Raw genomic sequence first — 14,855 nt, 5'->3', positions numbered from 1 at the left:
ATTTTGACTTTCCATTCAATGCTCGATGCTTGCTGATTTTGACTCTTAATAGTTCTTTTGCTTCATATTTCAGGTGGGTTACAAAATTACAAAATGGACAAATTGTCCATATGTTGTAATGATCTGAAGACTAATTTGTCATGAAATGCTATTTTTGAAACGTGTTTGTAATCTACACGAAACAGATGGTTTCGTATTTGGAAATATTAAACCACTTAGTGACGATGTCCACTGTTTTTTTAGAAACATTATACGTAATTTATTCTTTTTATCATTTATTCTTTTAACAAACTTCCCTTCTCATATATTTTCCAAATATAATGTAATGAACAGGGCAGGGTATATATACAGCAATTCTAAGCGAGCTATTTTCAAATCCAAGGGAGAAGATGATGAACCTCTACATTTGTTTAACCGTAAGTAACCTGGCTTCTTTCCTTTTTATCTCCTTGTTTTGTTATGTGAAAATATATTTGTTGACACTTGAAAAGCAATGTTGAAATAGATTAAAGTTATCATATCAGAGTTTATTGTATTGTTCCTACAAAACGCAAATATTTTTTTTTTCATTATTATACTGATATTTCTATTCATAACTAATTTAATGGATAAGAAATAATTGTTTGTTGTTTCGGAAAGTTTTTTCACCTAATTATTACAATTCATTTAACTTTTTTGATGACATAGTAATAGAGAAAATACGTTGGTAAAACGTGCGTGATCGTTCATTTAAGATGAAAGATCGTAAGTGTAGCAGGTTTAATCGTTCGCAGTTTTAATCCTGTGCGCGCTCATTTCATGAGAATATTATTGTAAAAAGATTTTTCGGAAAATTAATATGTTAAACAAACAATTTTTTTTTTGTTTTTTTTTTACTGTTTTACATGTAAAAGGAAGAAAATGTCATTCATAAAGTTAAATATTGAATTGATGATTGCATTAAAACATGTAAAAAAAGTTTTTAAACACTTTTCTCTTCTATACAAGAAATGTTGAACTTCACCTGAAAATAATGACCTCATACATAAACATTCTGTCGGTGAATAAATACATGATTTTCAGGTTTACATTAAAAAGTAATAGTTAACCTTCATACTTACTTTATTTTAATCAATATTTATTGATTTATTAATATACTTTATTTGTTTATTAACTATAAATTGAAAAAAAAGGCAAAATAGTACCTGATGTTATATATTTACAAACTGAAAAATGGCAATAATTTTCAGTCATGTTTTTTTTTTTTTAAATTTACTCTTCCAATCTTGTATTACCGTTCACGGTAGCCTAGTGGTAGAGCATTCGCTTCGTTATCGGGAGGCCCGGGTTCGATTCTCGTTTCCGGCGCCGCGTCCTACCTAAGACGTAAAAATTGGTAGCGACTATTCCTTCGCCAAGCGCTCTGCATCAGAAGTGAAAGTCACTGGTCTTTCGGATATGGCCTTAAGAACGTAGGCCCCGTGTCACGGTAGGCGCTGGCACGATAAAGAACCGTCACTGCTCAATGGCCCTGAGTGCCGAGTATAGGTCTAAAGTTGAAGCCCTTTACCGACATACGGTGACGTCTCCATATGAGTGAAAAATTCTCTAGAGGGACCTTAAACAATATACAATCAATCAATCCAATCTTATATTTATTATAAATTTAAATAGAATCAAATCTCAATGTCTGCTTAATTCTTCAGATAAAACATGCATAGATGGGTAATAAATTACATTTCCACGTATCGAAAGAAAATCATTTATCCTAAGTTGTTTAATAACATTATCTGAAATATTCTGTATGTCTCATTTAGTTTAAAACATTGGCATTGCTTATTTTTTTCGTATAGCAAAATCGATAAATTACAAAAAAATATATATATAATATGAAATAACAAAACAAAATCGCTATGTTGTCAACAACAACCTTGCAGCCACTGTAAATGTAGCATCGCTTTATTGTTTTATATCTTTTGGTTTGTCTAGAAAGAAAATCAGGGTTTTATCTTTGTTAGTTTTGTTTACTTTTGATCAAAACCTTTTTTTGAATAACACGGTTTAAAATAATACTTTGAATTCATTACATCCTAACAAGGCAGTACATTAGCTGGACCTATGTATTGTATTCACATGTACTCTTTATTGTCTTTTAGATGTAATTCTGGTACATTAAATACCACAGGTGTCCATACGTCTTTTTAAAAACGTCAAAATATTTGAATCTTCAATTTATTTAAACAATTGTTCTAGTTCGCTCTTTATACCCGCTGATCGCTCTGTACTGTTTGGTTCTAAAGTTAAATTTAAGGAAGCTCTAAACACTACACACTAAAGGGTTCTAATTGCGCGGTCTTTTTATGTTATAAGAGTTACTAGTATCTGCCCTTTAGAAGTTTGATAGGAAGAAATTATTATTAACAGTTAATTGCACATTTCGTAATAGACAAAGATATGCTTAGCATTATTCATGTTTTAGATCAAGAATAAGTAAATTAATTCATTATTTCCATTATTTTTTCAAACGAATGTAAACAACAGTGTTTCTTTTCACGCGCAGTCTCTTGTCTTTGAACGTTGTTCTTGCAGGATTAAGACAAGTACCCTATCTTGAACTTGAATGAAATAGTCTAAATATAAAATAAAATTATATGACATAGTTTTTATTAACTCCAAAAAGAACTTTTTGTTAGTGATAAGCGCCACCTTAAAACAATCTTATACAAGCTTTGAACAGAACAATTCCTTAAAGTTAATCTCATAGAAATGCAGAATCTAAAGATTCATACAATATAAATAATTCAATGTTTATTGAAAACCTTATAATTTTCATTAATATTTCTTTTTTTTTCTTTTCTAGGTTCTTTTGATCCTGCATCTAGCGCAAGCAAGACGTGATGTAATGGATCGATTCTCCACTAGGTAAATATGAAAAATCTTTTTATATATTGTGATCTTTGCATTATTTTTTTTTTCACTTTTAGCAAAAGAAAGGTAAAGGAATATAGAAATTAAAATTTCTTTTGTGTCATGAATATGACTTAAATTGGATGATATATAAAATACTTTTTCTGTCAATGCAAGAGAAGCTATAATACCAAAACAAGACAGACGCATAATATTGTTAATATTTTTTAAATGTATATACATGTATATTGGGGGGGAGGGGTGATTGATGAAAATCAGATTTTCAACTTTTTTTTCTTTTATTTATTGTAACTATGTATTATTTACATACAAAAAAAATATTAGTTCAAAATGGAGAAAATTCATGTTTTTTTAATAATACGTTTTTTTGAATATTTTTTTTCTTTCAGTAAAAGTGATCCCGAGAAGTCAAAACAAGATGGAGGGTTAATGAAGTAAATATTTTTTCTCATTCTTTTTTTATTTGTTTGTATTTATTGTTGAAAAAGAGTGGTAAAATTCAAAATAAAAATAATCATCGTTTTTGTGTAAAAAAGAGAGATCCTGAGAGGCCAAAACTAGTTAGATGGGTGATGAAGTAAATAGTGTTATTATTATTAGTTTAATTTTGTTATTGAAAAGGGATTGGAAAATTTCGAAATGGAGATAATTATTTTTTTTTTGTTTAATAATATATTTTTTTTCCTTTTCAGAGCGAGGGATTCCGAGAGACCAAAACAAGATAGAGGGGTCATGATGTAAATATGTTGTTGAAAATAGTAATTAAATTGCAAATATTACAATTTTTAATTTGCCATTTGTATGTCTTTTATCTAAAAATATTTTTAAATTAAATTTTCTATGTTATAATATGCTATTAATTTTTTTTTTTCGTTTCAGTGCGAGAGTCCCTCCGGAGGATCCGTGGGGTTAAATGTAGCTGAAGGGAGTCAACATGCCGGGCCCTTGGGGTACAGATCCATATTATGAATAGATGATGACTGACCCTATGCTATTTACTGGATATTTACAATAAAGATTTATAATGCACAATGTCGATGAATTTCTACTTGCTTTGATTGATCTAACCAATAAAAAATATTTTAAAGCAGCATTTAAATGTCTAGAGATACATGCACAGGGCAATTCCATATGAGGGAATTATTAACAATATGATTGTACGATTAAAAAAGCCACGTTTACAACGTTCGGCACTAAATATCAAAACTTATCACGTGTGTAACGTGCCATTTCATTGAATATAAAAATTATTAAGGTCTTCCGTTTCAGACGGAAGACCTTATAGTGATTCTACTGTTTCTTCTTTTCTTTTTCTTTTTTTTCCCCTTTTCTTTTTTTTGGACGATTTCTCTGAGATGGCTCGACAGATTCTCATGAAATTTTTAGAGATGATAGACAGTTAAAATATCAAAATTCACTTCCGGTCGTCAGATATGTCCGATTTCCGCCTTTTTCAAAAAAAAAAATTGTCCGAGTCATATCTCAGAAACGGTAAGAGATTAAGATACCTAACGTATATGAGTAATAGATCTTGATAAGTAGGCAAGCTTAATCGGGTTAAAATTGTCCGCCGTCACTTCCGGTCGTCACAGGAAGTGATCAAAGAAACCGAAAATTTCAACTTTTTTTTTGAAACTTTTTATGCATCACATTATAGCATCTTATTTGTAGTTTTGAAATATATCAGTCCCAGCGGAAACAAAAACGGCAACTTCCGGTTATTAGAGAAAAACTTCATAATTTGAGTATTTTTCTTTCCCATAAATATTTTTTACACATGAAGTATTTGTAATGATTTTTGAATATGTTATTCAAACTGCAAATATCTACAGTAACGTCAAATATCTTTTTAAATATCACTTCTGGTCGCGTGATTTCCTGTCCTCAAAATGAGAAGTTATCATTGCTAGATCTCGTAAACGGTAAGAGATTAAGACACCAAACTTTTAGGAGTGGTAGATCTTGATTGCAAAACCATATGATCGTTTGCTGTCATTTCCGGTCGTCACAGGAAGTGATCAAAGAAATCAGAAATTTCAACTTTTCTTTTTGGAATACTTCTCGGCATCACATTATTGCATCTTATTGGTTGTTCTGATATATGTCCGTCCCACCAGAAACAAAAACGGCAACTTCCAGTTATGAGAGGAAAAACTGCATAAATTGAGTATCATACTATCCCATAAATATCTTTTATAGAAAGAGTATTTGAAATGATTTAAGAACGTGTTATTCAACTGCAAATGTCTAGAGTAACTACAAATATCTGTTAAAAATTGACTTCCGGTCTCATGATTTCCTGTCCTCAAACTGAATAGTTAACATAGCCATATCTTGGTAATGGTAACACATCAAGACATTAAACTTATATGAATAATAACCCTTGAAGAGTTAACAACAGATATAGGGATAAATGTCTCCGCCGTCACTTCCGGTCGTCACAGGATGTGATTTGAAAAATCGAAAATTCGAACTTCTTTCTTTCCAATTTTTTTTTTCATTACTTTATTGCATCTAATTAGTAGTTTTGAAATATGTCAGCTCCACCAAAAATAAAATAAAAATAAAAACAACAAAAACTTCCAATAATAAGAAATAAAACAACACCAAAGGTCAAAAGGTAAAGGTCGTTGGAAAAGTATTTAAATTGCTTATATATGTCACATGACCTTCACCTTTGAGTTTAATGTTTGACCTTGACCTTTGTCCTTGCCCCTTACCCAAGAGTTAATTTTTTTTAAATTATATTTAGCTTGATACAGCTTCAAGAAGTCGAGTTTAAAAGGTTTTTGGAGGACCTTGACCTTTGACCTCGATAAAACACCTTGACCTTTGACCCCATTGACCCAAAGGTCACAGTCAAGCTTGAGTCCGTGGGGGTGTTTACATCTCTCACTATAACAAATCCTTATATACCCCCCCTTCTTTTTTTTTTAAATCAATAGGAACCTAGAAAAATTTTCAACAGTTCAAACGACGCCACAGATCGACATGAAATTTAAGGAGTGCAGTAGAAGACACATCAAAGAAAGTGTCCTGAGTGTGTAACAGTGAGTCTCTGAAGTATATAATGAAATTCTAATGACTATCAGCAACAACTACATTTTTTTTCTGTCTGAAATTTAGATGCTGATGAGCATCAAAATTAATTAAAGCTTGTATTGGGTATTTCTTCACTTTTTGTCAATATTAATTGAATGAATCTAGGAAATAGCGATTTTTCCTATCAAATCAATTTCCACGCAATTTATATAGGTTATATAAATTACAGTTATCTCGCTTTCTACAATGTGGAGTTGAGAAAATGCCCATGACAAATTATGTCAACAAATTACATGTAATGTTCCTATTAGAGTGCAGATGTACCAAAAATGCACCCCAGGACTACCCAGATTTTGGTTTGCTTTTCCGAGCAGGGTAACACACCCAGTATTCTGTAACTCAATCTATGCCCTAAAGAAAATTCATTAATTGATATGTTGTCATTTACCTTCCCTTTGAGAAACACACCTTCTTCTAAAGCCTACGGCTTTTCAGCTGATTTTCCTCTGCAACTGACCACGTGTATTAGTTTCGCACTTACAGCTCTGTATATGCTAAGTGTCATAGTAATACCTACATGTTTCAGCAAGCACTCTGATTCACTGCAAACGTGTCCATAATTCTAATCATTTTTTCTACATCAAATATCACATCAAACAGGGAATATCTCAGTTTTTAAAGAAATTTGACCGGGACTTTACTACGAAACTATTCCCTTCAACTTTAGAATAATAAGTATAAAAAATACCTTTTCTGGTGTAGAGGCGATGGCTCAGTGGTTAGCGTGTCAGATTTGCAAACCGAGGGTTATATGTTCGAGCCCAGCCGGAGGAATTTTTTTTTGCATTTTCTGTATTTATTTATTTATTCATTATCATGTCTTTTTCTTTAAATAGAAAAAAAAATATCCTTCATACAGATAAATAGAGCAGTACGGAAGACCTTATTTGTTGCTGTAGCAACAAGAGTTTGTTCCCCAAACGGAGTTTGGGAACATATTGTTTTTACTCGGTTTCTTATTATTATTATTATTAAGGTCTTCCGTTTCCAACGGAAGACCTTATTGTTTTCGTTCGGTTTCTTTTTCCCTATTATTATTTTTCTTCCAACCGATTTTGTGCAAGCGTTTTCTCAGAGATGGCTGATCCGATTTATATAAAACTTTCAGACGTAAAAGATATTCAATTGATCTTGATAGGTTTTTTTTTTACTTTTTGATGACGTCACTTCCGGTCGTGAGATATGAACGATTTTCTGGGGCCCGTTTTACAAAAGAACTTACGACTAAGACCAAAAACTTCAGATGATTGTAACATTTTGCAAAATTAATAATTCTCTTTGAAATTGTTTGTGTAAAAATATTTTACTACATTCCTTTTAAGAAGTTTAAAATAATTTTCGATATAAAGTTTATTAAAAAGTTATATGAAGAATTAAATTTGGTCTTAAGTCGTAAGTTCTTTTGTAAAACGGGCCCCTGATTTTCAAAGGGTCGGCTTGTCCAGGAAACTCCTCCAAAACGACTCAAGATATTGACCCAAGAATTTTAGTGAGTATACAGGAAGGTTTGCAGAATTGCAATTGGGTGCCTAAATCCTTCTAGCGCAAAAGGCGCATTTTCTCGGTAGGGCTCGAAAAAATGTCTCAGAAACATCTTACAAAATTTGACACATTTTGTCTCATATCTTCATACCTGTTCATAATTTGTTAAAGTATATTGAAGAAAAAATGGGCAAAATTATAAGACCTTTCATTTGATGTCAAGAAAATGGGGCTGACCCCTCAAATTAAGCACTGGGTGAAAAAACCAGTTTCCCATTGTAGGAAACCTTATGGAAACCATATTGAAACCTCAAGATTACATTATGTTTCCTTGTGGTTTCCGTGCGGGATACTGGGTTATTCCCCCTTGATTCCGTGCAACGGAAACACCCTACGCTCCGATTCCATTAGGTTTCCCGAGCCTTGAAATCCAGTGGAATCGTGAGGTTTCCCTTGATTCCGTAAGTTTCCCGTACGGGAATCTTAAAGATTCCACTGGTTTCCGTGTCTCGGGATACCTAATGGAATCGGAGCCTAGGGTGTTTCTGTGGATGGGAAACTAGTCGGGAATCTCAAGGATTCCATGTTTTGGAAACCAATTGGATACCATAAGGAAACTTGAAGATTCCACTGGCTTCCGTGCTTCGGGATACAATATGGAATCGGAGCGTAGTAGTTTCCGTGGATGGGAAACTAGTCGGGAATCTTAAAGATTCCATGAATAGGAAACTGCTTGGATTCATATGGTAAACCTTGAGTTTCCAAAGGTTGGAAACCTAAGGGAATTGAAAGGTAGTAATTTCCGTATCATGGAAACTTATCAGGAATCTTGGGGTTTCCCTTGATGGAATCTAAATGGATTTATTGGAATAATTATTTTTTTTTCTTGTTGAATTTTCTTTAAAATTCTCATACTGGAATTAACTTATGAGAATCTTCAAGTTTCTCAGGTGGGGTACATTTGTTATTGAATATTGATGCGTGAACCTTGAGGATATAGTAAACAACAAAACAAATTTCAAATAAGATGACATTTGTATTCTCAGAAATTATATTAATAATACTATCTATTCAAATTCACCACAAAGAAAAATTTATGTTACTCAATTAAGTTACTCAATTCAGTTACTTAAGTTTTAGAATAACATAAATCTATGAAAAAGTATAACAAATTTTAAAGATATATCAAAGCATCAACACTGTATATGTACAACATAAAAAAAATCATGGCTTGCTTTTAGTTACTATTATAAAAAAATACATATACTGAAAACCAAATTAGTGACTATTGACATTCATGGACTCAATTAAGTTACTGCAGTATTATAAAAAAAAATAAATCTATGAAAAAGCATAACAATTTTTACAGATATGTCAAAACATCAACATTGCATCTGTATGTAAATCTTAGAATACATCTGTGAAATGTTAAAGCAGTCGCCCCATCCACTCAAAAGCTTTAGGCCTGGTTTACATTTTTGCAGACAGACAGACCAACAGTGCAAAAACTATATACCCTGAACTGTTGATTACAGGTACATTATAAAAAAACCAAAACAACTATTACTAGTACTAATTGTAACGGGAACCGTTACAGATGTTCCCCAAACGCTCCCCAACTCCCTTTTGGTGCCATATTCCCTGTAAGCTTCATTAAATAAGACAAACTCTGTGCATTACGTTTTCCCAAAAGGATACCAATTATATTCAAATTTTAGCATTGCACCCAAGCGCATATGAATGCATGTGCGTTATGACCATATCATCTTGTCTACACTATCTATATATTTTAATAACTATATATTAAAGCATTCAGTCCAAAAGTAATAAAAAATCACTCATTCAAGTGTATGCATGTGCGTTATGATCATATCATTTTGTCTACACTATCTACATATCTTAATATCTTAATGCGTGCACGTGCATGATGACCATACCTTCTTGTAGGAGTCCCTTATATCTATCTATATTCTAAATCCCATCCTGTTTGGTTGAAAAACAAGGGAGTTATAGCCATTTTAAGCTTAAGCCAATCAGATTGCAGCACACGTGCATGCGCGTGATTTCATGATTTTTTTTCTACATCATATTGTAGTATATCCTAATGCATGACTATGTTTTAAATTTCAAAGCATTTCGTCAAAAAACAAAGGAGATATAGCCATTTAAAGTTTCAGCCAATCAGATTGCAGCAGGCGGGCATGCGCATGCTTTCATGAAAATTCTTATACATCATGCTGTAGATCTTCATAATGTAGGTCTATGTTCAACATTTCAAAGGATTATGACAAGAAACAAGAAAGATATTGAGACTTTAGTTTCAGCCAATCAGAGCAAAGCGCACGTGCATGCGCGTGAGATCTTACTTTTTTGACCATATGTCATTTTGTCTATCCTTCTAATATATACTTATAATATGAATTTCCAAGCATTTCATCAATAATTTAAATAGTTACGTCTGTATCAATTATATTGGACATTTCTCGTGTTGCACGTGCGAGCTCTTGCAAGCACATGTGCATGCACATGCTTTCATGATAAATCTTATATTACAGGCTGTAGATCTCCCTAATTTATGACTATGTTCAAAATTTCAAATGATTTTATCAAAAAACAAAAAAGATATTGAGACTTTAGTTTCAGCCAATCAAAGCGAAGTGCACGTGCATGCGCGTGCGATCTTGCTATTTTGACCATGTCATCTTGTGCATACTACTAATATATCCTTACATTATAAGTTTCAAAACATTTCGTCACAAAATAGAAAAGTTACGGTTATATCCTTTATATATTGGTCATTTTAAGTTTTGCACGTGCGCGCTCTTGCAAGCACGTGCGCACAAAATGACCTTGATTCCGCAAATCTACATAACATGCCTACTTACCCTAAAAAGGTTTCACCTAAGTCGGATGTGTAGTTTACAAGATCACTCGCGGAAAAGATTTTTCCGGGAAGAAAAATTATAATAATAATAATAAGAATAATAACTAGTGCTAATTGTAACGGGGACCGTTACAGATGTTCCCCGAACGCTCCCCAACTCTCTTTTTGTGCCTTTTACCTTTAAGCATCATTAACACAAACTCTATGTATTTGAGACTTTAACAACATTTACCCGGAAGTGTACAAAGTTCATTCAAATTTTAGCATTGCCCGCGTGCGCATGCGAATGCCTGTGCGTAATGACCATATCATTTTGTCTACACAATCCATATATTTTAATATACTAAAAATTAAAGTATTTAATCCAAAAGTAATAAAAAATACGCTCAAGTGTATTTTTGATTTTGTTCATTTCAGTGCACGCACGTGCATACATGAGCACGGTGACCATACCTTCTTGTAGAAGTCCATTACATCTATCTATGTTATAAATCCCACCCCGTATGGTTGAAAACCAAGGGCGTTATACCTGTTAAAAGTTTCAGTCAATCAGATTGCAGCGCACGTACACGCACGTGTATGCATGTGCATGGTGACCATACCTTTCTTGTAGTAGTCCATTATATCTATCTATGTTCCAAATCCCATCCTGGTTGGTTGAAAATTAAGGGAGTTATAGCTGTTTAAAGTTTCAGCCAATCAGATTGCAGCGCACGTACACGCACGTGTATCCATGTGCAGGTTGACCATACCTTCTTGTAGTAGTTCATTATATCTATCTATGTTTCAGATCTCATCCTCTTTGGTTGAAAACCAAATGAGTTATAGCTATTTAAAGTTTAAGCCAATCAGATTGCAGCGCACGTGCATGCACGTGTTTTCATGATACTTGCTATATATCATATTGTAGGATATCCTAATGCATGGCTATGTTCAAAATTTCAAAGCATTTTGTCAAAAAACAAAAAAAGATATTGAGATTTTTGTTTCAGCCAATCAGAGTGCAGCGCACGTGCATGCGCGTGAGATCTTGCTATTTTGACCATGTCATATTGCCTATGCTACTAATATATACTTCTGATATGAGTTTTAAAGCATATCATCAATAATTTAAATAGTTACGTCTGTATCAATTATATTGGACATTTCTCGTGTTGCACGTGCGAGCTCTTGCAAGCACACGCGCATGCACATGCTTTCATGACATTTCTTTTATTACAGGCTGTAGATCTCCATAATGTATGACTATGTTCAAAATTTCAAATGATTTTATAAAAAAACAAGAAAGATATTGAGACTTTAGTTTCAGCCAATCAGAGCGAAGCGCACGTGCTTGCACGTGCAATCTTGCTATTTTGACCATGTCATCTTGCGCATATTACTCATATATCCTTACATTATGAGTTTCAAAACATTTCGTCAAAAAATAGAAAAGTTACGGTTATATCCTTTATATATTGGTCATTTCAAGTTTTGCACGTGCGCGCTCTTGCAAGCACGTGCGCGCAAAATGACCTTGATTCCGCAAATCTACATAACATGCCTACTTACCCTAAAAAGGTTTCACCGAAGTCGAATGTGTAGTTTACAAGATCGCTCGCGGACAAAATTTTCCCAGGAAGAAAAATAATAATAAGAATAACTAGTGCTAATTGTAACGGGGACCGTTACAGATGTTCCCCAAACGCTCCCCAACTCCCTTTTGGTGCCATATCCCCTGTAAGCTTCATTAAATAAGACAAACTCTATATGCATTTGAGACTTTAACAACGTTTACCCAGGAGTGTACCAAGTTCATTCAAATTTTAGCACTGCACGCGTGCGCGTGTGAATGCATGTGCGTAATGACCATATCATATTGTCTACAGAATCTATATATTTTAATATACTAAATACTAAAGTATTTAATCCAAAAGTATTTAAAAATACGCTCATTCAAGCGTATTTTTTATTTTACTCATTTCACGTGCACGCACGTGCATACATGAGCATGGTGACCATACCTTCTTGTTGAAGTCCATTACATCTATCTATATTTTAAATCCCACCCCGTTTGGTTGAAAAACAAGGGAGTTATAGCTGTTTAAAGTTTCAGCCAATCAGACTGCAGCACATGTACACGCACGTGTATGCATGTGCATGGTGACCATACCTTCTTGTTGAGGTCCATTATATCTATCTATGTTCCATATCCCATCCTGTTTGGTTGAAAATCAAGGGAGTTATAGCTATTTAAAGTTTAAGTCAATCAGATTGCAGCGCACGTGCATGCACGTGTTTTCATGATAATTGCTATATATCGTGTTGTAAGATATCCTAATGTATGGCTATGTTCAAAATTTCAAGGGATTTCGTCAAAAAACAAGAAAGATATAGAGAGTCTAGTTTCAGCCAATCAGAGCGAAGTGCACGTGCATGCGCGTGAGATCTTGCGATTTTGACCATGTCATATTGTCTATGCTACTAATATATCCTTATATTATGAGTTTCAAAGCATTTCATCAAAAATGTAAAAAGTTACGCCTATATCAATTAAATCGGTCATTTCACATGTTGCACGTGCACGCTCTTGCAAGCACGTGCGCGCAAAATGACCTTCGTTCCGCAAATCTACATAACATGCCTACTAACCCTAAAAAGGTTTTACCTAAGTCGGATGTGTAATTTACAAGATCACTCCCGGACAAATAAGTACCCAGGAAGAAGAAAAATAATAATAATAATAAGAAACAGAGTAAAAACAATATGTTCCCCAACTTCGTTTGGGGAACATAATAATAATAAGAAACAGAGTAAAAACAATATGTTCCCCAACTTCGTTTGGGGAACATAATAATAAGAAACAGAGTAAAAACAATATGTTCCCCAACTTTGTTTGGGGAACATAAATATTTACATCTGGAAATACACAACCACAGAATTAAAAAGTTCTTTTTTCTTGTATCTTCTTGATGGCTGAAACCTCGTTTGACCTACAAGGAATAAAAAAAAATAGTTAAAATTTAGCTGAAGTAATATTTTGGTGTTTATAATACATCCCATTCATTGAATAAGCTGTCCTTCTAGGGAAGTTGGGAAGAAAATGTTTAACAGAAATGTTGTTCACTGAATCTTCTGAATATATAAATTACTGACGAAATTACATTCCCAAGAACCAACAAAATTTTACTAATCCACAAACGTTAACCCCCCATGAATTAAACTGATTGTACAGTAATTCTTATCTCCATTAAAAAAAAAGTTTTCTGGTCATAAGGATGTGAGTTATTATAAAACATATGATATGTTAAATTTCCAAAATCAGATTCTCTCAGATTCAAAGATAAGATATGATCCACAAATTATTTAAGGATGTACAGGCATAATTTCCCAAAAAGAGGTCACATTGTCTATTTTACCCTTCTTTTGTTTGATGTTGCATCTTTTCTTATAATGATAGTACACAAGTGGTTAAATGTTAAATGAATTTATAAAAGTTTTACACAATACTAAGAAAGGTAAAAATAAATAAGTATCTGAGAAAATTAATTACCTCTGTGAGGAGTAGTCCCTGGAAATGGCCCAAGCTGAACACTTCTCAGGAGGAGGTGTTGTTGTGTCCTCTCTACCATCCCTTACAAATACCAACTGGCGTCTGGCAGATTCGGTCTTCAGGACCTTGTGTCAATATGCCTTGCCCAGTGCCTCTTTTCCCTTGCACAGTCTGGTTGATTCCCAGGAAAATAGGAGCCTGACCCTCTTTGTTGAGTCTTTGTCATCAGTCTTCTCGGGTGAAGTTATGTCCAACCGAATGCACTCCGTCAAGTTCTTTTTAGATGTTGGGGTCCATGACTCGTCTAGATGTTCCACGGCTTTCTATCTTATTTCCAGTTTCTGAGGGAAAAAGCGCATAGTTAATCATACAGACTTTTTAAAAACATATCTGTACAAGTATCAATGATAATGAACTTTGTGACCTTAGTTTTGTAGAAATAGCCATTGACACGAAATATCAAGAATTTCAAATAATATTTAATTCCTCTACAATCCTGCTGTACATGATGAAAGAAGACTATAAATTAACAAATATCTTTGAAATGTAGGCAAATTAATTTAAAAATAAATCGCAAAAGATCACTTTTTCATATAGGATTTTAGTAAATTAGACTTACTGAATGCTTTCTTTTGCTTTTTTTTGACTGCTGTCTGTGAAGATCAGTCTTTCCATCTTCTGTCTCCGTTTCTCCTGTTTGTCATTAGTAATGACATTGATGAATGCCTCTAAAATATATAAAAACTCAAATATAACAAACTGAACACCAAAAAAGGAACAAAAAAACCCCCCACAATCTTAGGGGACTCTCTATGTTGTCACTGTCACAACATGCCGTGCATCCAGCTGAAGCCCCGTTTTGGTCTGAAATGCTTATTATGTTCCCCAAACGAAGTTGGGGAACATATTGTTTTTACTCTGTTTCTTCTTATTATTATTATTAAGGTC

General features: G+C 33.4%; 2 long non-coding RNA genes across 2 annotated transcripts; one reads left to right on the top strand and one right to left on the bottom strand.

The window, feature by feature from the left end:
* The first annotated feature begins 386 nt into the window (after positions 1–386).
* On the top strand, positions 387–3,644 carry LOC134272961 (uncharacterized). The gene is made up of 4 exons (XR_009993325.1): positions 387–416; positions 2,840–2,901; positions 3,297–3,341; positions 3,600–3,644. It is a non-coding gene; the product is annotated as an uncharacterized LOC134272961 (long non-coding RNA).
* A 10,499-nt stretch (positions 3,645–14,143) lies between these two features.
* On the bottom strand, positions 14,144–14,650 carry LOC134272960 (uncharacterized). The gene is made up of 2 exons (XR_009993324.1): positions 14,527–14,650; positions 14,144–14,248 (listed from the first exon to the last, which is right to left on the bottom strand). It is a non-coding gene; the product is annotated as an uncharacterized LOC134272960 (long non-coding RNA).
* Between the last annotated feature and the right edge of the window lie 205 nt (positions 14,651–14,855).

The sequence above is a fragment of the Saccostrea cucullata genome, unplaced genomic scaffold, assembly GCF_032062105.1.
Source record: "Saccostrea cucullata isolate Sc308-1 unplaced genomic scaffold, CSIRO_AGI_Scuc_v1 ctg8081, whole genome shotgun sequence".
Classification (NCBI taxonomy): domain Eukaryota; kingdom Metazoa; phylum Mollusca; class Bivalvia; order Ostreida; family Ostreidae; genus Saccostrea; species Saccostrea cuccullata.
The sequence above is the reverse complement of the archived record's forward strand: the minus strand, read 5'-3'. Positions and strand labels throughout refer to the sequence as shown.